Raw genomic sequence first — 24,048 nt, 5'->3', positions numbered from 1 at the left:
ATCGCTAATCTTTCATGCGTCTCCAGAGATGGCGTACGGTGTGTTCCACTTCAGGTTTGTTTTATTTAGGATCCGAATCTCACAATATCCCACAAAAATTCATTTTTTTCTTTAACATAGGCATGTGGTGGTAAATCAAGAAAGACTTGCAACAGTTTGGTGCACCACTTAAAAATATTTACTGAAAATACTTGATCGTTTGAGATTAGATGATTAGGTTTGTCATCTTAAATAACTTGCACAATGTATACTATATACAGCGTCTAAATAGCTTAAGTTTTCTCCTAAACGGTCCTAAATCCTATTAACCGCAAAGCCGGCTGACCATTTCCGATAACACTCAAGATAAACAGACTAGGGCTGTCCATGAAACTTTGTTAATAACGATTTGAAGCCGTTTTAAACCTTGTTAGTATATTGGCCAGTATAAATCGCATTTCCATTAGCCAATCGGTTGTCTTTTGTTATAAAGCGTTGCAAACATTATTGTCGAGTCAAATTAATTTAATACTAGGTAATCAGCACTTTGCAGAAAGACCAATTAAAGTAAGCGCGTTCTAACTTTGACATATTAGTTACAGGTAACTTCTTCGCAACTAGTTTTAAACTTTGGGCCCGCCATTTTAAATTATGTAATTTAGTCTCAGCTGCTTACCCATATACGGTTTTACATAAATTGTGAGCAATTTAGGTGTTTATGTTCCGTAAAGTAGGTCGTGTTGACTTAACATTTTCAAATTTAATAACAAATATGAATTTCTGATCTGATAGTGAAAACAGATTAAATTAATTTCCTGCGAAAGGTTTTATTCAGTTAAATATTTGCATTAAAATGTAATTGAAACTCTCAGCTTGAATGATGTATATTTCAGAAAGAATAACATTCAATTTAAAAGTATAAATCTGGAAAATGAAAAGGTTCAAGAATTTACATACACCTCTTATTTATTCAATATCTCTGCTCGTTAGGTAAATGTTTTTTTTGTCGAAATTGAAATCCTTATTATATTATGCAAATAAATACAAACTGTACATTTTTCCCGATTAAGTAGAAGATATTGGATCTAGATTGATCATTCATGAATTGGTACATAGGTACATATACTCTTCTCACTCGGTAATTCAGAAAAGTCAATAAATCATCTTAAGAACTTATTAAGGATACATATATTAGCATATTAATCTATAAATACTCAAGGAAGTTGTAATTATACTCCCCATAAATTAAGGCCAACCTGTACGCTACAGTTCCCAAAAATCCATTCTGACAGCGGTATGCAGCATACTGTGGTGACAAAATAATTTTTGTTGAGTATTCTCATACACCACAGATATTTCAGAGTCAAACTCCCAGATTCGTGACAGCAGTAATATTTTAAAGCAATGTATTGTTAATTATATAATGATACCTTACAAATTCACATAATCTACAGAAAGTTATATTACAACACTTATAAATGTCGAGGTCCATTCATACCGATCTTGAAAAGTTGATATTTGATAATAAAGCAAAAAATAGAAATTGACTGCGGTCTATAACACTGGCGAAATCAGATATAAACAGACTTATATATCTGATCCCCATGGATATGACCATGTTTCTCAATAGGATAATGATGGTTAACTCTATCAAAGGCTTTAGAGAAGTCTGGATATATTAAATCGATTCTTTAGAATTAGTCAAAAGTGACTGGTTGAAGAAGGTTTTCCTCGTCTGGTGTTCTTGTATTCGACTTCCCAATATCAAAAAATTAGTTTTTTCTGTAAGTATCGGCTTGCCTCTCGAATGCACCAGTAATGCTTTTGTCTCAAATTAAATCATCTACAAAGCATACTAATTTGACAGTTATTGTAACGGAGGTTAAATCATTGATATCCACCGGAAAAAGAGTGAAGTCGGACGAGACGATGTCCGTCTCAGGTGGTATGAAATCATTGAATCAGAGACTTGTCAATTGGGAAGTGTTGGACCAGGGTAAACTGTCAAAAGCCATTAATCTTCAGATTGCGTAATGTGGTGAATATCGTTAAAGCTTTTAATAAATTGGTGAAAATCATGAAGTTTATGTATATTGAGAAGTCATACGAGGTCTGGCTATTAAATAATGAGACTGCGTGCCTAGAGGACTCCCTAGACGGGTGGAGAAAAAAAAAGTAGTACGTTGGGTATCTAGATATCTTGTCTATGCACGTACCAAAACACGTTTTCGTCACTATAGTATTCGTGCAGTAGCGGTTTGAAAAGAACGTGTTTTTTTCTCGTGCCGAAAACTATGTGTGACGAAAAACAAGAGCAACGCATCAATCTTAAATTTCTTGTTAAATTGAAAAAAACTCCGACTGAGTACTATAAATTGTTGCAAGAGGCCTATGGGGAGAATTCTCTCTCTCGTGCGCGTGTTTTTGAGTGGTGTAAGCGCTTTAGTGAGGGCCGAGAGATCACTGAAGATGACTCCGGAAACAGTGACCAAAATCAACCAAATTATGTGTACAGATCGTCGAATGAGCACCCGGATGATTGCCGAGGCTGTAAACGCCGATAAAGAAACGGTTAGGAAAATTTTACACGGGGAATTACACATGACAAAAGTCTGTGCGAAGTTGGTTCCAAAAAACCTGACTCCTGACCAAAAGCTCTTGCGTCAACAGGTCTGCTCAGATTTCTTTAAAAGGTTAGCAGAAGATTCCGGACTGATGAAAAACATTATTACTTGCGACGAAACGTGGATTTTTCAATACGATGTATGAAGCGGCAATCGATGCATTAGAAGACGCCTGAATCGCCCAGAATAAAAAAAGCAAGGATGTCCAAATCAAAATTCAAGGCAATGTTGATCGTTTCTTTCGACATTAACGGTATCGTGATGGCTGAATGGGTTCCAGAGGGTGAGACTGTCAACCAGACTTAATTTTTGTCAGTTTTGGCAACACTGCGAGAACGAGTTCGTAAGAAACGGCCTTTGTTGTTGTGAAAGTTGTGGAAAAACAACTCGTGGATTTTGCACCAGGACAACGCACCTGCCCATAACGCGTTATCTGTGAAGCCGTATTTGGCCGGTAAGAGCACTCTAGTGCTCGAACACGCGCCGTATTTGGCCCTGTGCGACTATTTTTTGTTTCCGAAGATAAAATCTGCTTTGAAAGGGACCCGATTTGAATCTATGGTTTGATGAAGCGGTAAAGCAAGAAACCAGCACTGCTTCGATCAATGGAAAAAACTATAAACATGGAAAGATGTGTGGCTAGGGGAGCTAATTTAATTATATAAGCAGAAGCTTCATCAAATCGACACAATGTTGACTGTCTTAAGATATGGAGAGAATATATCAATCAGAAAAGAATATTTAATGACATGAGTCAGTGAATCTATAGCCTGTATACACAGAGTAAATCAGTTATATTTAAAGATAACACTGAGTCAGGTCCTATCAATAGAGAAGTTTGAATATATAAAGTTGACTTGAACGAATGTTTCCATGGTGTGTAATATAAACTGAAGCCTTTTATTTTATAAAATCATGCTATTCAATATCTATAATGTGTCTACAGCCCCAACTATTAGTTATTAATCAATTCAGTAATTTAGGGATTGCGTGCAAATTACACTATAATTTTTTGACCCTCTTTTAAAGATTGTTTTCAGAAAACTTCCACAAATATGGGTAAGAACCAATTAACTTTACTTGCTTAATTAAAAATTTATATTTGGACTATTATGTGTATATTTGGACGGGCTCCATGACCTGCATGCAGTTATTTAAGACAATTCAAAATTGTATCAAGTATTTTGATTTAAAAAAAAATTTGGAAAAGAAACACGTTTTACAACAAAAAAAACATATATCAAATTCAAATTTATTTCGAAAATTAAGTAACAGAAAATTGTTTTTACTTAGAAATGTATATAAACATACCATAAAAAACAGCTAATTTCTAACAATTCCCAGTAAAAAAAATTATAGAGAAGAGGAATCGGCCTAAGCTAAAATAGCTTGTGTGCAAACTATCTCCTTCAATAGATTTATTTGTTTACGGTTTTTGTATATATGTTTATATAAAAAAGCCTAAAAAACAATAATCCTAGCAAGGCAAATTAAAATAATACATCCCGAAATTAATCTTGTTGGCACTTGCTAGACATGCATAATTTAAATGGGCCTGACTCACATTATTATAAAAACATTTTAAGACGAATCCAGTATAAAAATGCTAATCTTTGGACGATTAAATTTGTTAATCAACCATCGAGCATTACACATTTAAACATGCCATATTTGCATTGCAAACATAACGATAACACTAGCAAATATCGGCGTAAAATGGTTATTAATGAACATAACAATTTCCGGATCAATTAAACGGACAGTTTAAATTCAATATTTATCTAGCATAAATTTGTTTTATGGTCGGACACTGTTAAAGCTCGAAAAAAGTTGACTCGCTTGAAATTAATGACGGAAAAACATTTCCACGTCAGAAAAACGCCCTACTCTAATTTATCCTACACCAAAAAGTTTTTAAAAAGGCTCTCCGAAACAAAAACTTTCTGCAAAATGCATTTAATCTCAGACCCCCAGGAAAATTCCATTTTAATTGAATAATTTTGTTAGCTTTGGGGTAAGGGTTGTTTTTTTTTGTTCTATAAGCTAGCTGGAGTTTATCAGCTTAGTTAGATTAAGGAATTATGCCTTTTTTGCATATTTTATTTTAATTGAGTTTTGATGGATTTTTGATTGATGCCCTTAAAAGTTTAAAAATATTAGGTTTATTCTAGAACAATAATAATACAAAGTGTCCTATAATTAATATAAGAGGGCGGTATGACTATTAAGGGGCGTAGTCTAAAAAAGAGTTGTTTACTTTACGGTTTTTTAGGTAAAGCTCGTAATGCTCGTTTTGTTTCTTTCAGACACTTATTTAGATACAAAAATTTTTTTTCGGTTAATTTTTACATATGTTAAGTTTTTTCAGTCACTGAAGATTTTTTTTCTTGTCACTTAACGGCTTTCTTTAGGTAAAACAGGTAATTTTTTGCTTCTAGTAAAAATCAATTGATGTTTTGTTTTCTTTTAACGTACCTAACGTTTTTTTTGGCACTTAAAGTATTCTCTTATTTTGTAAGTATCATTTCGTTTTTGTTATCCAGTAATATAATTTTCAACCTTCTTGATCACTTAAGGTAATTTTTTATTCTTGATGCTTGAAGTTATTTTTTAGGCAGGAAAAGTATTTTGTTTTTCAAGCACTTAAAACATTTTTTCCACTACCTTTCGTAAAGTACATACTTTCCAGGGTCTGTAAAGTTGCACTTTTTACGCACTATTACGTAAAAAAAAAAATTTACGTACTAGTGCCTATTTGACATTGATTTTATAATTTGCCAAAAAATGGTTTTGACGTATAGTAATTTGGAATTTTTTATTTCTTTAATGCTTTCTTCGGGAATAGAAAAATTTTGTATGTTACACATATGTAAAATCCACTTTTGTTATTTATGTGAATTTTCCGATTCATAAAAAAAGGATCATTTTACACGCTTGTTACATATATAATAATTTTTTTATTTATTTTTACATACCTAACGTAATTTTATATTTTGTTTGCCATCTATTCCTTTATTTTTTAATGCAGGGTTTTCCTTTCTGATATTTTTCCCACCTACAGCATTGCCTTATTTTGTAATACATGATCATGCCCATTTAAATTATGCATGTCCAGCAAGTGACAACAAGATTACTTTCTGGGTGCATTATTTTAATTTGCCTTGCTAGGATTAACGTTAATAATTAATGTCATGCGAAACTCTTTATAGAAGACAAATTATCCCATTGAAAAGCAAACCCCATATACATTTGATGCACGATAACCATTTGAAGTTGAGACGTGTAATATCAACTCTCGAGAAAATTCATTTAGTACAGATAATTGTTACAGATTCAATAGGTCTATACTTTGCTATACAATTACTTTTACAGGACATTACTGTTTTTTTATGAAGTGTTTAGAACTAATTGGGTGCCACACGATCAACCATTGTTCAACCCAAATCCCTCTTTACAGTCTCTGTGATTGAATCAGTAAGAAAGGCGGCTTTGCCGTCCAAAGAAAGGGGGAGAGAGAAGGTTACATATAAAAGAAATGACTTTTTTAATCAAGTGTTTGGAAATATGTCGCCTTATGCTTTGTTTGCTATTTTTAATGCTTCTGGATATTAACGAGAATTCCTCGAACATCGAAAAAAAATCGATTCCATTATCTTGATTGCATCTGATCGACTGCACTGATGGTTATTAAAATGTGCAAATTACAGCGTCAGCATGTACTATACAAGGTATTTAAAATTTAATTTGCATTATTGTTAACATTTTTATTCAAGAAGATATGGCTAAATTAAAAATATATGAATAGTTTTTAGAGAACAATTTTTGATTGTCCTATAAAACATAATTTTTCTACTACCGTGCGACAGTACTCGCAGGGTAAGTTTCGTTTTCTGTAAAGTTTCACTTTTTACACATTATTGCCTAAAAAAGTATTTTTACGCACTAGTGTGTTTATTTGAGTGCGTAGAAAGTAATTTCACGTTTATTTGACATTTAATTTATAATTTATCAACAAATGTTTTGACATTTTTCTACTGTAAAGTGCGTAAAGTAATTTAATATTTTTGATTATTTTTATGTTTTCTTTGGTAGTAGAAAAAATTTTGTATATTACACGTGTGTAAAATCCCCTTTCTATTCATGGGAATTGTCTTTTAATAATTGAGAAGTTGCCCATTCATTAAAAAAGGATCATTTTAGACACTTGTTACATAAATAACAATTTTTGATAATAATTTTTGCGAAAAGCCTTCTAATAAACTTCTGGGATTCATACCACTTGTATTTTTATAATAACTACATTATTAAAAACACTTTTAATAGTATCATCTAAACTTATGCGTGCCCAGACGCTAATCATATTAAGAATTCCTCATCTGCCTCCATTTAAATATAAAAAAATGTGTAGGGGTGCGTAGACTCTGTCCACGCACAAGTTGTATTTAATACATAAAGTCTGAAGATCTTACAAATACGAAATGCAATAATTGTGTGACTAGAGGCTATGCTAGAGGTCTTAACATTTCTTAAGTAATTTCTTAAAAATTGTGTCGTGGTGCGTAAGTTTTATTACAATTTTTTAAATAAAATTTTTTTGTAAAGTTTAAAAAATAAGTAGGGTAATAAAAAATGTTGGCATTCAGAAGCTAATCATGATCTATTTACTATTTTCAATTCTAAAATTAACAAGTTAATTGAAAAACGAGTACTAGAGAAATATCTTTCACTGTAGTTATAATAACCTAAAGAAATTATGGGATATTGTAAGTGAATTTTCTAATATGAATAAAGTAAGGATATCCGTAAATGTTCTAAAAATAAGGGACGAAAATAAAATAAATTTTCAATTCTTATTTTATAATAATTGAGCCCTAACGCAACTCAACCTCTAGAGTATCTAATTAATTAAATTATTTTAGAAGGTAATAAAACATTATTCATTTTAAAACTGTTTTAATAAAAACCGACATTTCACAATGGACATCAGCTTATTACATCAAATTATCGACCAATTCATTTATTATTTGCAATTTAAGACAAATTTTTGAAAGAGCGATAAAGACAAGGCATGTAAACTTCTTTACTGCAAATCAAATTTTATCTGTCCAACAATTTGGTTTTACCAAAAATAAACCCTAAGAGATGACACCATTGCCAACCTCGTGGGACATATAAATTCTTGCGTGAATAGAGGAGAAAAGTGCGCCGTAATATTTATAGATTTGCCAAAAGCGTTTGATACAGTAAGTCACGACATACTTTTATTAAAGTTCTCCAAGGAACAGTCTTGGGGCCTATTTTGTTTCTGGCCTATATTAATGGCCTTCTTAGACTTGAATGTTCAGCAAAAATAATTCTATCGAGTGGCCTGCAAGATCTCCGGATTTGACAGCGTCTCATTTTTTCTCATGGGGATATGTGAAAAATTTTGTTTTTAAGTTACCTCCGACCACACCAGAAAATATGAAAGAGCACATAAGAGAAACTTGTCAAAGTATTACTCCAAAAATGATGTCAAGAAAAAGAGGGTGCGTCGATCTTTGGAATTAGATGGTCATTATTTTGAGCATATTTTGTAATTGTTATTTTTTATTTTTATTAAATATAATATATTATAATGGTCAGTTACGTCATGGTTAAGACAGTCTTAAATTTTATCTCCCGCTAATCTAACTCGCTAACTATTTAAACTTAAACTTGATTACCCGCCATAAATTAGTTACTTTTACATACAAAAAATGAATAAAACAGTAAAATAATAGACATGTCAATTTGTCGCCTCCTATGAAATATTATTTTTTTACCTTTTAAAACTCCACATTTTAAATATTGCAATTTTTTTATAAAAGTGAGAAGGTTTAGGCACAGATGTAAGTAGCTCCGTGTGGAGCTATTTACATCTGTGGTTTAGGTATAGAAAGAACTTATTAAATTCAAAAAAGAATTTATTGTCACACTTACTGGTTAAATAAAGTACAGGGTGTTTCACTTAAATTAAGCAACGTAATGCCTTGTAAAAACTGTATTAATCTAAACCCAATTTTTAAACTTCCTGTATAAAATAGTAACTTTTTTATAAGTGAAATGTAAAACTTAAAAGCTTAGTGCCTCTCAGTGCAAATATGGTGAAAAAAAGAGAAAACACATGTTACGGAATTTTTTATTGAAATTGTCTCAGTATTTTCACAAAACACAAAATATTTCGAAAACTTTAATGTTTAGGCTGGTAAAGCTTTAATAAAATCTATCTTTATTTATTAGGTAGGATCCAAAAATCAAATAATATTGCATTTAAAAAAAACATAACTTTGATATGTTTCTGCACTTTGAAACACCCTGAATGTCATGAAAATAATTTTAAAAGATACTACTGGAACGCCTTTGATAATCCCATTTATTTTTTTTTTACCCTGTAGTTTAGCCATAATATTCCGTGTCGTATGTTGTGAATAACCATGTATAATAAATAAATTATAATATTCCATCGTTTAAATTCTGCCATTTATTTATATATGTCTGCTAATTATGGTAGAAATTGTACATCCATAAAAAAATGTGTCAAGGACAAATTACAATAATAGAAACTAAGAGGTATATAATGTTAATTTATTTTAAAATAATTTTTGGATATCGACTTGAAAATTATTTTTTTTTTTATTTTACTGTAATTTAAAAAAATATATTTCAGTGTATTATTTACAAATTTAAAAGAAAAATCGATAATAAAAAATGGCACGACTGGCTCAACCATAAGAATATCTCAATTATAAATGAGGAATCATGAAATTATTTTTTAAAAATAATTTCTAATTAGCCTATGAAAAATATAATTTTTTTATACTAATTATTACAAAAAAATTTTTAATAAACTTTTTTCTTTCATTATAATATACCACCTGTATCTTTTATAATAACTACATTATTAAAAAGCACTTTTTAATCATACGCTACACATTATTTGTACAAAAAAATCTCTCACATCACTAAAAAAAAAAAATTGAGGTGATGCGCTTAATTTTACGTAAAAACCGCGTCGCGACGCGCCCGGACTTACCGGAAACCGCCGCTCCGGGATCGTATTACAACAGAGATCGGTGGGATACTGCAATCCTGGATGCTGCCACGCCAGGATCCGAGAATTTTCCCACTCGCGACGACGAAGGACTCCGGGATACGGTTTGATGATGGCAGAGACCAGTAAAGTACATTACGTTGAATAGGGGTGTTTTCCGTGTCGTATCTCGGTTCTGTGTAATCAGTTTTTCTTGTTAGATTACAATGGTAAGAACAAACTTCCGGATTTCAACAACATTATCGAATATTTTCCTGATTTAGAAATTGCAACATATATATTTTTTCCAGGCATTTAAAGTACAGTTTATTTATTTTTTAAAGCGTTTTCGACTTCTTCCAGACAGTCAGGTTGCATTTTAAAAACGTTTCCAGTTTTCTAGGCATTTTTAAGTCAGTATTAATTTTCTGACAGGAATTTTACAACATATTTCGTCCTTATTCAAATTATGCCTTCTTAAAGTATTTAAACTTAAAGACAAGTATGTATTTGAAAATAAATCAGAATCAACAGGAGCTTTAATAAAATGAACATTATTTACATTATTTTGCTCTTGTCCATGGTCTAATGCGAGACCTATTCATGAGAAGCTATGTGGAAAATTGAGAAGCAATTTCGACCCCTTTACGATCATTTTTCCGTATATCGTATATAGAAGCGCTGTTAAAAGCCGTACAGCATATAGGGTTCAAAAAATCTTTTATCTAAGTAATCCTGAATTGATTTGTGCATCTTGCACTTCACTACAATTATGCTAAATGCACTGACATCACTTGCAATTATGCTACTTATTGGGCAAAATAAAATATAACTAAATACAAAAAAACTTTAGGCATTTGTAATATAAGTTCGAGACTTTAACCAAACTTTTTTTGTAAAAAGTAAAAGTTTTAAAAAGTTTTTCATTTTAACGAAAAAAATGGATGACTATTTTCAAAGTTCAGAAATGACAATAAGGTCAAGAACTCTTTTATTTAGTTAAAAGGGTATAGAAATCTGATGTGTAACTCAGTCACTTACCAGCCTTTTAATTTTTTATTTGTTTGGTCATCCTCATCATTTCTGCTTCAGTTTTTGTGTCGACACTCATTTACACCTGGTTATTTCAACTTTAATGCAAATACTTTACATGACATTATTCAAACATTAAGTCAACATCAGTAAACGATGGGATATCTATAAAGAAGCTATATAATTTTAGAGTATGTCCCTATCATGATGCATTTTACGCAGCTTCATAAAATATCTTGGCAACGTCTGTTCATATGGTTCGGTAATTGAACCTGAATGCAGGTAATGCATTTTTTTTTATTGGAAGGTTATGTCTATATTTCTTGTATGGCTTCTTTGTTATTAATTAAAATTATAAAAAAATATTCTCATTAAATCGTTCTGATTCATTATCAAAACCAAAGTTCTTATAAGATTAAACTAACGTGATAAACGACATGCCACATCAGTGACCATGCAGATAATTTAATTACCAATTTGGCCTAATTAAATAATGGTGCATTTTTTAAGGACACAGTTTTATTGGCCTCCTGGGCAGAGCAGAACTAAGCATTTGTAAATTTCTTTCTTCTATAGATCACTATTCAGTATCTGCTATTTGTCAAAAATTAAGTAAATACGACAAAAGTCGATCTGTTTCTATAATAAAGGTCTTACGTATACATTTCACATAAAATTACAATATGTAGGGTATTTTCCTATTTATAGTTTTGTTGAAGTGCATGCATAAAGTTCTCAGAGGACAACTATGTATAAGGTCTAATTGTAGCTATATTATATAAGAGGTACTAGGTATGTTTTATTTATTGAGGGCCAAATCTTTTAACTAAATTTTTTATTATTTAAAAGTATTTTCAAAGTTGCAGTCGTAATATTGTTTCTTTTGTTTTAGGTAAGTCAAACTTAAATGATGTGTGAATATTTAACTCACGTCCAATATACGGTGCCCATAGAGTAAGTATTCATTTAAGACTTCGGTAATTAGATAATTATTTTATTAATTAATATAATTATTTTATTTATTATGGTTATTACAAACTATATTATAGCTATCAGTTGAAATGTTTGCATTGTATGCAAGACGATTCTATTAATTATTAGGCCATGCTCCGTTGCCCATAGTTTCTTTAGCAATATCAAAATTAATGTAATTTTATGATTAATTTTATCTGCTATACATAGTGTCTCACGACGAATAGACGCGATCGATATCATATCGATATTTTTATAAAAAAATTATAAAAATAGAGGGTTTTCATTTAAAAAAAATTGACCTTTATTGATTTTTTCATTTTAATTTTTAATGCTATTTTTTGACCCCCTTGTATCTTTTTTTTTAGCCAAATATTAAAATAGTCTTTTAACACGTTGAGTGCCGTATGAGACCAATATGGCTTCATAAAGCTTTGGGAGTATGTGGCCGCGTGAAGCCACAGTGGTCTCATACTATCGATGTGTAATTTTTGCCGCGTGGTGCCCGGCTGGCTTCACAAAGCGTATTTAAATGCATGGGATCTTTGAGTAGGCGGCCTTTGGATCCCGAAAATATGTTTGGCCAGTGAATAGTGAAGCCGACGTGGCACCATGGGACAATTGGGTCAGTAGTTACGATTTTTTAAATTTTGTTTTTATTGTTCTCTTTTTTGGAAATAAAACCATCTTAGATTCTTACAAATAAGCTTTATTGTTTCAAAAGCGAAATATAAAAAAAATTAGAGGTAATATTTTTTATGAAAAAAAACTTATTACATAAAAAAATTAAGTGGATTTTTTAACTTCATGAACTTCAAAAAAACAATCTAGGCAGTAAAATTTATCGCATGACGTACATCTGAAGCAACTTTGTGGAGTTTTTGAAGCAGCGACTTTTCTTCCAAGCTCTTGGGTCATTTTACTGTAGCAAACTACACATCGACGTATCTTACTTCGTCCTACATCTTCAAGGCGGTGTTGTTCTTTATTACCTTCATTACGTTTTAGTGTTGGGTTTTGCGAATCTAATTTTAACAAACCTTAGAAAACTTCTTCTCTAAACGTTGTTATTGACATTTTATTTTGGGTAATTTCTTGGTAAGAAACAAACGCATTTACTAATGCTGTACCAGTTAAAATGTCAATAGCTAGCTTTCTATACCATTTTAGACTCTTTCTTAGGCTGCAGTTGTAGGATTTCATCTGGTCGGAGATATCAATGTACGCTTTATATTTATTATACTCGACAATAATTTTAGACTTCTTCCCATCTTTTCCTCTTCTTTTGACGTCCACCATTTCACTTCCGTGTCTAGTGCTCAGTGCGAGTACATCTCGCCGATCTCTCCACTTTTGAATTATTACTCCTTGTCTACATTCTTCAGCCACGGTTTCTCCTACCTGTAACTTCTTTTGTGTGACATTTTTTGGGGCCAATGTTTCGATGCCCTCAATGTTCCTAAAAGATGAGTTTTGCGATTCAAAAGAGCCAAAGCCAAGCTTACTGACGTATAATAGTTATCGGTGCATAAAGTTCTTCCTTTATCTAAGAGATTATCCATTAAATCTAGAACAATTTTGGTTGGTACACTAACATCTTTTGATTTTCCATAATATACTTTGAAATCGTAAGTATAACCACCACTAAGGCATAGTTTAAAAAGTTTGATACCAAACTTGTGTTTTTTGTTGCTAATATATTGTAAAAAAGACAATCGCCCTCGGAATGGCACAAGGGTTTCATCGATGCAGACATATTCGGAGGGCACAATGACTCGCTGGAAAATTTCACGGATTTCTTTTAGTAAGGGATTTAGCTTTCGCAACCTATATTCGGTTATAACCTCATTGTTGCTAAAATGTAGCATTTTCAGAAGAAGTTGAAAGCTATTCCTTGAAATTCTTTCACTACACCAAGAAACTTTTCAATTTCTTCGTGATTTGTTGGTTTCCATGAATGCACACGTGCCTTTGGATAAGCCTTTTTTTATTGAGACTGGGAAGCATACAAATTAGTTTCAGATACCTACAAAATATTGCGTAACATAATACAAATAAAAACTAAATTCAAAAATACTTACAATAAGTTCCAAAATGTCATCAGTAACAAACATTTTATAAAATTCATACGGCTTCTTTTCATAGTTATCGTACATGTCTGGAACAAATCTCGAGTGATTTTCTGTAAACTTGATTGGTTTCAAAAACTGGCCAGTCGCTGGTACCCAATTTATATCCGTAATTTGGCCACTTCCAAAGGAATCATTTTCTTCTTCATCGGAGTCAATTGGAGGCAATGATCGTATAACATTTTCTATGGCCTCAGTAATTGAGTCAATTTGTGTGCTTGTACCCTCACGAGATGTACAGGGATCAACTTGTGTTGTCGTGGCCCCACGAGGGGAATCAACTTGTATTTTTTTCGTTTGGCGCTTTATTTTTCTGCGAGGCGAATCCATTTCACTATCATCTGATTCCTCAGAGGAACTTGATAGTTGATATTCGTCGGAAGATGCATCATTCTGAAAGGCATCATCTTCTTCATCTGACAACATTTCCTGCCATAAGGCATCTAAGCGCTTTTGCTCTTTTTCGTTACATTACTTAACATTACTAGTTACTACACGTGAAACACACTTTTCAATTTCTTCGTGATTTGTTGGTTTCCATGAATGCACACGTGCCTTTGGATAAGCCTTTTTTTTATTGAGACTGGGAAGCATACAAATTAGTTTCAGATACCTACAAAATATTGCGTAACATAATACAAATAAAAACTAAATTCAAAAATACTTACAATAAGTTCCAAAATGTCATCAGTAACAAACATTTTATGAAATTCATACGGCTTCTTTTCATAGTTATCGTACATGTCTGGAACAAATCTCGAGTGATTTTCTGTAAACTTGATTGGTTTCAAAAACTGGCCAGTCGCTGGTACCCAATTTATATCCGTAATTTGGCCACTTCCAGGTGAATCATTTTCTTCTTCATCGGACTCAATTGGAGGCAATGATCGTATAACATTTTCTATGGCCTCAGTAATTGAGTCAATTTGTGTGCTTGTACCCTCACGAGATGTACAGGAATCACTATCATCCGATTCCTCAGAGGAACTTGATAGTTGATATTCGTCGGAAGATGCATCATTTTGAAAGGCATCATCTTCTTCATCTGACAACATTTCCTGCCATAAGGCACTCTAGGCACTTTTGCTCTTCTTCGTACGACATTACTAGTTACTACACGTGAAACAAAAACCGCCATCCACTACAAATAAATTGAACTGAATTATTGGATTTCCTAACGATCTGTCGCACGCTTCTAAAGGCCAGTATAGCGGACCAAACAAGTTTTACGCATATCTTTTGATTACATTCCACTCAATATTGTTTGGGCTACTGCATGTCACGTTTCTTGTTGGCATGCGGTGGGGATACGGACATAACCGACCGTGGTGACACATTGGATTCATGCGGCCACCTGAACCTTTGAATTATTTCCAGGCCTCGTGAGACCAATGTGTCACCATGAAAATAAATCCAAAAAGTACAAACTTTTAAATAAAAAAACATTATTTTTCATTTTTTATTATGCGGCGCTCAACGTGTTAAAGTGGTCCTTCCTTAATTCCTTAAAATAAAACCAAAACTAACCAATAAATAAAGGCTACTAAAAGGGAGTAATCGGTAATTATGTTAGGGCTTATAAACATAATTTTTCACATGAAATTAAAAATATATCAAAAACGGTTACACTTAGGTATAGGACATTATACACAAAATATACCTAGGATTTCACGTTGAATCTAAAAATTTAAAAATATACAGGGTGTTGCATTTAAATTAACGAAGCTAACACCTAATTCTGGTATAACCGGAAATGTCACAACTGTCAAAATATTTTCATTGTGTGGCCCCAATCGACTGTGCCATGTTGTCAAATTTTCAAAATTTTTGAAAAATTAGTTTCCGAGATATCGATCGCGTCTATTCGTCGTGTTGGACACCCTGTATAAATAATAATTCGAATTTTCCATCTTTTTCTATATAATCGCTTATTCTCTTAATTGTGTTTGAATCGCCTGAAAATAGTGTTTTCCTCCCTTAATTTTTTAAATTATACACGAAAAACATCACTTTAGTCCCATAGTCTTTCAAGTTTCAGACTGAGATAGAGAGCTTTATTTCCTTAAGAGTGATTGCAGGAACTGCATATTAATCACTTATAATTTCACTAATAAGCGGAGGTCACTTTTTAGTTCTCAAGTTCTTTTGCTGTCTCATTTCGAATATTCAAAAAATATAAATAAAGTTTAGCGTGCTTAGTGTTAAATGGAGAGAAAGTGTAGCAGGTTTTGGATATCAAATAAAACAAAAATTAATCCTGAACCTAAATATTATTTAAAAGACCTAAAAAAACCCCAAGAAAGTCCGGATATGACTTCGACCGTGATATTTTAGGGAGACACAAAGGGTAAGAAAGGGCCGATATAAGGGCCCAATAAATAGCATCCTGCGCGATGTAGACAAGATCTTGAATAAGATTTCCACGAGAAATTTAAATGGTAAACGTGAGCGGAATGATCTGTTAAATGGCGCATATCGTTTAGGGCGTGATGATTTTGTGATACATTTTACAGATTTTAATAGAGTTATTCTCAGGTTGGGATGAGTAATGGCTGTTTGGGAAAGTACTTATCTAGAAATGTAAATAACTTTAATCACGGTAAAATGATTAATATCAGGTTTATTGGATTCATTTATATATTTATAACCGCATTCATTCGTCATAATTAATAGGAAATTATTGAAGAAATCATAGATGTTTCTTTCTATAAAGGCAATTTTTTTTAATCTCTTCTTGGGTCATCTGTAGAATCTCAGGCAATTAATTTATTTTATGATGCAATGGTCATGAAAAGGTTTTTTAAATAACAAATCTTCTTAAAAAAATTTAGACTGTTTAGGTCGTTGATATTTGGTTGTAATTACAAGGCAGATATCTCCCTTACTACTAAAGAAAACCTTGCAGTTTTCACTGAGGTCAGGTTATAAAAAAATGTAAAAATCCTATGATTGATTTTTTTTAATGGAACACTTTCTATTTTTTATTGCAAAAAGTGCTCTATTTTATTTTGATTAACAAAAATCATAAAGTTGGAAATATTTTTGAAACGTTGCGTTGGTTTAAATTTGTTTGGTTTCAAACAACTAGTGAATATTCTCGGCCGTATTCTGCCTCTTGTTTTATTTATGTTACATTAAAAAAACAGTTTCCGTCGATCTCCTAGAAATTAGGTTAATTAATTGTTGCAGTTGCAATAAACAGTCAACACCATATTTTGAAGCCTCTCCCAAGGATTTCAACAACATTTCTCAAAAATTTAAATAACTAACTTTGAGCCGTTCAACAGATCCTCTTAACTTTTTTGCAGAACCTTCATGTTACAAATACTTTTCTTTATACCTACCATCCTAAAAAGAGCTTAAGCTCAGTTCAGTTAAAAAAAGAAAATCTTTCAGCTAATATTGTTTTAAACCTTCTAACTACTAGTTGACCCAATTAATCTTTCTTGGGTAAAAGGTTCATTTCTATCCTATTTATAAAATTTCTTTCTTGAGTTATATTCTCAGATTTTGGTAGCTTCTGCCGAAGTTTTACTACTACTGAATATCATATTACATTTAAATATTATATCTACAATTCGATAGCAGTGAGGGATTTGAATGTTCTGGGTATAACCCTATTACCTTTAAGGTACCGTAGGATTTTTGAAGCCATTACCTTTTTCCCTGAATATAAATGATTTTACTATCTTGATATTCAGGGCAAATTTACCTATACACAGATGATAGATATATGCACATGGTTCCAACTTTTGACTACAATAACAAGTGATTTTTAAGCAGTAAATTTTTAATACGAGTCAAACTTGCTGTCACTCAAATAAATATAAACTTGATGTACTTTCGGTTTATGCTTGACCATGTACCTATTTCTAAATTATAGTGTAGAAGTTTGAACACTGAATAGGTAATTCAGATTTTAGGAACATATAGTAGCTAAGCAAGTCCTTGGTAAGAATTTTGGAAGGTAAGTTTATTTTCATTGATTGAGTGAAGCTTTTTGAGGTAATGCAGTTTTTCACGTAATCACAAAGAAATAATAAATTCGCAGCGATTATTGAGATTCAATTAATTTCTTTTTAAAATTTAACTTAGCCTAAGTAACAGATACATGCAAAAACAGATTTTCATAACAAAAAAATAATATTTTTTTTATTAAAAAACTTTTACACTCTGTATCTAGAAAACGAAGCAAGTTAGGACATACGTTTATATAAAAAAAAAGTTCTTATTTTTGGCTGGTAAATACGCCCTTGAAATCTTTGCACTTAATTTTAAATCTCCCTGTATATATATCCTTGTCTCAGTTTATGAATTAGAAGAGTATGTAAACAAAGTGATGTTTTTCTTGGATAATTGGACAAGTTATAAGAGAAAAACACTATTTTCAGATGATCTAAACACTATTAAGAAAACCAAACAATGATATAGAAATAAAGAGAAAAGTTGAATTCTTATTTATATATCTTTGTCTCAGTTTATGAATTAAAAGAGTATGGAACAAAGTGTTATTTTTCGCATATAATTGGACAAGTTATAAGAGAAAAACACTATTTCTCGATGATCCAAATACTACTAAGAGAACCAAACAGTGATATAGGAATAAAGGGAAAAGTTGAATTCTCATTTGTATATTCTTGTCTCAGCTTATACGAATTAGAAGAGTATGGGAACATAGTGTTGTTTTTCTTGGATAATTGGACAAGTTATAAGAGAAAAACACCATTTCTAGATGATCCAAACACTATTAAGAAAACCAATCAATAATATAGAAATAAAAGGAAAAGTTGAATTCTTATTTATATGTATAACTTCATTTTAACTAATCGTTTTAAGTCCGTAACTGTAAATCGAAGTTACAATACCCTTTGGCACGTATTGTACCTTGGATTCATTTGAATTGTCGAATTTCTACAAGGGATAATTAAAGTTTGTAATCATTTTCTGAAATACATTAAAGAGGCGATATCTATTAAAGTCTCTAAACAGAAATTAAAGATACTTCTGACTAGCATAATATATTGACTCATTTTAATATTGTTTGTTACATTACATGGAAATGTTAATTATTCTGTCATATATTTTTAATACCATCATTTTTCTATACCATTTAAACAGCGAACCCGAAATTTATTTAACGCCAGAACTTATGCTTTAGAGATAACAACGTCATTTCAGTCGTTGATTAGTAGTCGTTGGTTACACTTTATGACTAATATATAGTTACAACTTTACAACTATGAGGGTGAAAAACTTTAAGTTTTTAAGTTAAGTAATTGTTAAGAAATTTATACCGTCCGATTAGGTCAGATTTGATTGGACCACTAATGAATAAACTGATGGAGACATTTTGATTTATAGTTTCAATTCAATTGGTTTCTTAGAAGTCGCTTACTGCTAAGGGGATAAAATAACCGCGTACTCCCTTCTTTAAGAGGAATGAAATTTTGGATTCTTCATTTTAAAATATCGGACATACAAAGCAGATACCATCAATAAATCCTTAATCCCTTTCAATATCCTTGTTGCGGACAGACCGATTTACAGCTAATAGTTTAATGAATTTATAGGATTACAAATTACGCCTGAGTTGACAAATTAATTTAGCATCTGCGAGCCCTGTAACGGTTGTTAAAGCAGTCATGTTCGGTGCCATGTTACACCAAAATTATTTTTATGACATCGTGACATCTGTTGTCGATCGTCTGTTAGCAGCTCTTTAAAATAGTAATAAATTGCTAATTGCAGAGTTGTAGATAAATGTTAATGAAGACTTTCTCCCACATGATATGACAAAGCAGAGAGAAACTTGGCATTTTTTAAAAAAAATAAAATTGCCTCTATAGATATAGATAAGTTTAATAAAATTCTCTTAAATTAGAGATGCGGTTTTCTATGGTATCTATCAATGATCCGAATCATTAAAACTTTTTCGTATTTTTATAAGTTCGTATCGCACGCAACAGTCTTATCAATTGTGTTTTGGTTAAATTGGCAATCGTATTTCGTATCTGTACTATGGTAATAAAAATGATTATTTTAAATAAGAATATGCAGTTTAAGGGATCTTAATTAATTAATTAATCCTAACCCTCCACATACCATAAATTAAAAAAAAACAAATATTTTCTTGCTGTAAAAACTATGTTTATTTAAAAATTGACATTTGTAAGAAATTGGCATTTTTAGTTGTGGCTTTAAAATTCTAGCAAGTGAAACCCAGTGATCCAGACAACACACCTCCTCCAATGGATATGCAGTATTGGTTCGAACTAAGTCGAAATATTCATGGGTAATAATTTTGAACTATCCGTTGCAGTTCAAATAATTCATTCATAAATTTAAAGCGTCATAAACGCCCTTCAATGACTAATAGATGTTAAAAAATTATAGTAAAATTAAAAAAGAAAAACGTAAATGCCTGAAACAAAATTAAAAATTATTTCCAAAGACATTAAAAGATTGAAATAAAAATAAAAATGGAAAATTTAAACATTTAATGTGCCAAATATAATTTCTCTCTTTTTCCTAAATTAAACACGTCGTTTACTCTCAAATTGTAAGACTTGCCAAAAATTTTATAATTATAATTTTCCATATAATTTTAGGCACATTATTTTATGTTTCTTCCAAATACCTAAAGCTATTAATCCTGGTATTTGTTGTAATTTTTTTATATCATTCACTCAATGGAAATAATTTTTACACCTTTCCAGGGCTATTTATTTCAGGCATTTGGATTGTTTTTTTTTCATGTTTTCAGGTAATTTATTAATTTTTTCACTAAAAATTAAATAAAATTAAAAGTTAATTGACATAAAAAATAATTTACAATGCCGGAAAGGCATAAAAATTGACCCGATATGTCTGTAATTAATTAAACAATAGTTTTCATCCATTTTATAGCAGTATTTATATCTGTGGGTATTGCAAATATTTTTTCATGTTTTTTTATATAGCAGACCTTTGGATAAATTTTAAATTTTTATTCAGGCATTTGGAGTAGTTTTGTCTAATTTTTTAAACACATTTCCAATGTTATTTTGAAATAATTTTTTATTTCTCAGTCACTTACAATGCCCGGAAGATATCAAAATTGTGAAACCAAAAGTCTAAAAAGCATAAAAAATATATTTCAAGTATTCTTAATTTTATTTCAGGCTTTTTTAGGTAATTTTTTTATGTCTCTAGGGTATTGCAAATATGTTTTTATGCTTTTAAGATATTTTAGGAGGAAGTTTTCATTTTATTCCAAGCACATGAAAGAATTATGAAAAAAGAATAATGTAGTCTAATGGAATTTCCTTGGCCTTCCAAACATCCTTTGAAAAGTATAATTAGTTGATTTGCGTCCAGTTGATTAATTTTCTCAAGAACTGTGGACTCTTATTTTAATAGATACATAAGATATGTATTGTTCGTCAAAAAAATTTTCTTAAATATATAGGACATACGATGGACTTGCCAAGTTTAAAAACATAATTTGAGTTAATAAAGAAACTTTTATCCATTTTATAAGCAGTATTCTGTAATTTGTTTTATGTTAATATTATAGTGTGAATGCGTAAATATGAAGTACGTATGAAAATTTAATTGCATTTTTTTAATGATAGAGGCCATTTCCAGTAGAAAACACAGTTTTCTCCTTGTCTTCTTCCTGAATACCCACTTGCCCAATATCCACTTTTTAGATCCAATGTCGAAAACAATAAATTATTTTTTAAGCATAAAATATTTCTAAATAGGGAATAATTCAATATAGTGCCCATAAGAAAGAAAAATTGGATGGTTACCAAAAGACGAAATGTCCTATCACCAATTTTAAATCACGTTTTTTGCTTTATAGTTTCAAATACCCCCAGAAAAAAAATTAATGAATTTTCGGTTTTTGCTACGAAGTTTTTATTAAACGGCATCATCAAATTACCCAACTTTATCATAGTTTATCGATGTAGTATTTTCACGGTTTAAATTTGGGACAGGATGTTTCAAAAAGTAAAAAATGTATGATATTCACTAAAAATACAAATCTTTTCATCCTCATTATAAAACTTTGACATATGTATTGAATTTTTTGCAGTATCCTGTTTAGATAAAAATGTCTTTTGACCAAACTAGTTGTCAAACTTTTCACACTTTTCTTTCATATTTCTTTTTAATTCAGTGGCCAAAAAATTTAGGAAAATTAAAGAAACGACTCTGTAAATTACGCAATATAGTTTTGTAAGGAAGTAAAGACTGCATAAATGCAAACAAACTGATAAGTTAGTTAGGCTTACATGTCTTTGAAACCAGTGGTTATAGACGATCTTATAATCTTAAAAATAACTTAAACCAACACATTAAATGTCTTTAATATGGAATTATTATATTTAACCGCTTCTGTTCTTTCCCTACAAGAAAGTCTTCCAATATTGATGATAATTTTGGCCCAAAATTTTAATAATCGATGAGACTTGCATAATAATGCATCCCTTCGTAGTCCGAAACCTTAACTAAATGTTATTTCTGAATCTAAATGTAATAAGAAATTTACATGTTCCGTTACGTACCATAAATAGAAATACAATTATTATTGATGTTTTTATCAGAAAAATAATTCATTGATAAAATTATACAACTGGAACACGCTTGCAATAAAAACTTCCTGTTTCGTGCCCAGAACTGTCCAAAGGCCGAATTCCAAATCTCTTTATACTTTAGTATAAAAGTTCCCCCAATATTTTTCAGAAGTTGCGGAAGCTTCGATTTTTGTCTTTCATGTTGCAAAACTTGAGATGAATAATCCCTTGACATCAATAAAAAAATGTGTATCATATTATATTAAGTTATGCCAAATAATTATGTGCTAACGTCGTAATAAGATGAACAAATGAGTGCGAGTGTATTTTTATTTTAAACAATTTCCACTTTAAATATTTTATAATCCTCCAGCCGGAATTAAATTTCCATAAGACTAGATTATATTTAGCTTGATTCCAAGACCATTTAAATTTCGCTCAAACTCGCAAGTAAACTTGGGAAACTTTTAAAAGTGTTTACCAACGACTAAAAGTCTTTTTATTTCAAGGAAAACACACTTATACCGCCGTCTCCGATTATATAAGGCTTATAAATTATTCATGTATATGGAATAGTTTAAAAATGACTCTTATTGATATATGTATGAGAAATTATCATAATCCCAAAGAGAAACTCCGGCCAAATTTAGAATCGGTTTCTATGACCTCGAGAAAACGGCCTTAGACAAGCCGCACCATCGTATTACAGCACTAAGGAAAATTGATATTAATATAGATGATAATATAAAAAGGTTTTAGCTGTAAAGTTAGTGAAGGTCTATTGAAAACACTGCTAGAAGTTAAATCATTGAATTTTTAATTTGCCAATACCATAATGCATGATATTTGCCCTAACTAAATCTGTAGATGATTAATAATATATAATATGTGATCCCTGATGATAATCATCATTTTCTTAGCTACTTGCCATTCCGCCATTGAATTCGGCACTTATTTACCCATTTTGTGTCTAAAATATATCTAAAACTATCGAAGATAATGAAATAAAATAAAAAGCAGCTTATTAGTAAAAAATTAGCAGACAAAATTAAAATTAAAAGACAAGCAAACGATTTCATCTAGAAGATTTAAAGTTATGGATGCAAATTTATCAAAGGTAATAAGGTAGCAAATAAAGAGAATTTTATAAATTGTCCAAGGCTCTTGATTGAAACTTTTGCTATTTATGGATTAATTAGTCTTAAAAGATCGCTACAATTGTAATAACTTCAGCTACAATACAATAAATATAAATGCATAAAACCAAATAAATCATATTATTAGAGTAAGGAAAAATGCTAAAAGAAAATAATAAATAAAAAAAATAAGAATAGGATAAGTTGAAATAAGAGTAGTAACTTTCATAATCACTTAACGAGAACAATAAATGGTTTAATAAATCAGTCAATAAAGTGGAACAAATAATTAATTATTACACTTTATAATTTTTGAACTATTTATACATATAATTTAAAAACTTGTAGCATTTAGTGTTCATCTTTTAAACTCTGCATAAATTGCTCTTTTTGGTCCATATTCAGGGACAGATAAGCCTCTGCCCTTAAGCTACTTTTTTCTTTAAGCTGGGCATTTGCATGTTAATTTATTCAAAAATTTTTCCTTCAGACTTAAGATTAAAGATAGCAGCTTTTCCGGTTTTTTTTTCGAATGAATAGCTGCCCTTTAATCCGGCCATAATA

The 24,048-nt window shown here is 30.9% G+C and overlaps 2 protein-coding genes across 3 annotated transcripts in view; one reads left to right on the top strand and one right to left on the bottom strand.

Moving 5' to 3' along the window:
• Positions 1-9,708, bottom strand: part of LOC126745537 (uncharacterized) — a 115,035-nt gene extending 105,327 nt beyond the window's left edge. For both annotated transcript variants that reach the window (XM_050453415.1, XM_050453416.1), the window contains exon 1: positions 9,522-9,708. The gene's annotated coding sequence lies outside the window, so the exon portion shown is untranslated. The remainder of the gene's footprint in view (positions 1-9,521) is intronic.
• The window catches only part of LOC126745526 (midasin), a 242,157-nt gene that overhangs the window by 152,109 nt on the left and 66,000 nt on the right, over positions 1-24,048 (top strand). The window lies entirely within an intron of this gene.

This window comes from Anthonomus grandis, chromosome 16 (genome assembly GCF_022605725.1).
Source record: "Anthonomus grandis grandis chromosome 16, icAntGran1.3, whole genome shotgun sequence".
Lineage (NCBI taxonomy): Eukaryota > Metazoa > Arthropoda > Insecta > Coleoptera > Curculionidae > Anthonomus > Anthonomus grandis.
The sequence above is the reverse complement of the archived record's forward strand: the minus strand, read 5'-3'. Positions and strand labels throughout refer to the sequence as shown.